Genomic DNA, 411 nt, shown 5'->3' with positions numbered 1-411 from the left:
TGGCTGGCTGGTGGGCTGCGGCACCCCCGCGCCCGCCTCGCACTCCCTCGTGCCTCGGCACCGCGGTGCTGCCGCTCGGGGACGCAGCTTTGTGTCCCCTCCTTCGTCCCGTGTTCGCTGCTGGTGTCCCTGATGGGGCGACGGGGATGCTCCTCACCCCGTTTGCAGCGGGATGCTGGGGACGTGCAATGGTGTCAGCGTGGAAAGCGCTGCCTGGGCAGAGGCTGGGACGCCCTGGAGTGGGCTGTGCCCAGACAGGACGGTGATGGGCACGAGGGCTTTTCATCCAGAAGGGTTTGCAGCCCCGGTGATGGGCAAGGAGGTGCCGAACCCAGGCTTCGGTGGCTGTCCCGGAGCTGGCGAGGGCAGCAGGCTGCCCGTGGCTGTGCCTTTGCTGCCGCAGCATCCCTC

This window comes from Aptenodytes forsteri, unplaced genomic scaffold (genome assembly GCF_000699145.1).
Source record: "Aptenodytes forsteri isolate BGI_AS27 unplaced genomic scaffold, ASM69914v1 Scaffold168, whole genome shotgun sequence".
NCBI classification, from domain to species: domain Eukaryota; kingdom Metazoa; phylum Chordata; class Aves; order Sphenisciformes; family Spheniscidae; genus Aptenodytes; species Aptenodytes forsteri.
This window is presented reverse-complemented; position numbering follows the sequence as displayed.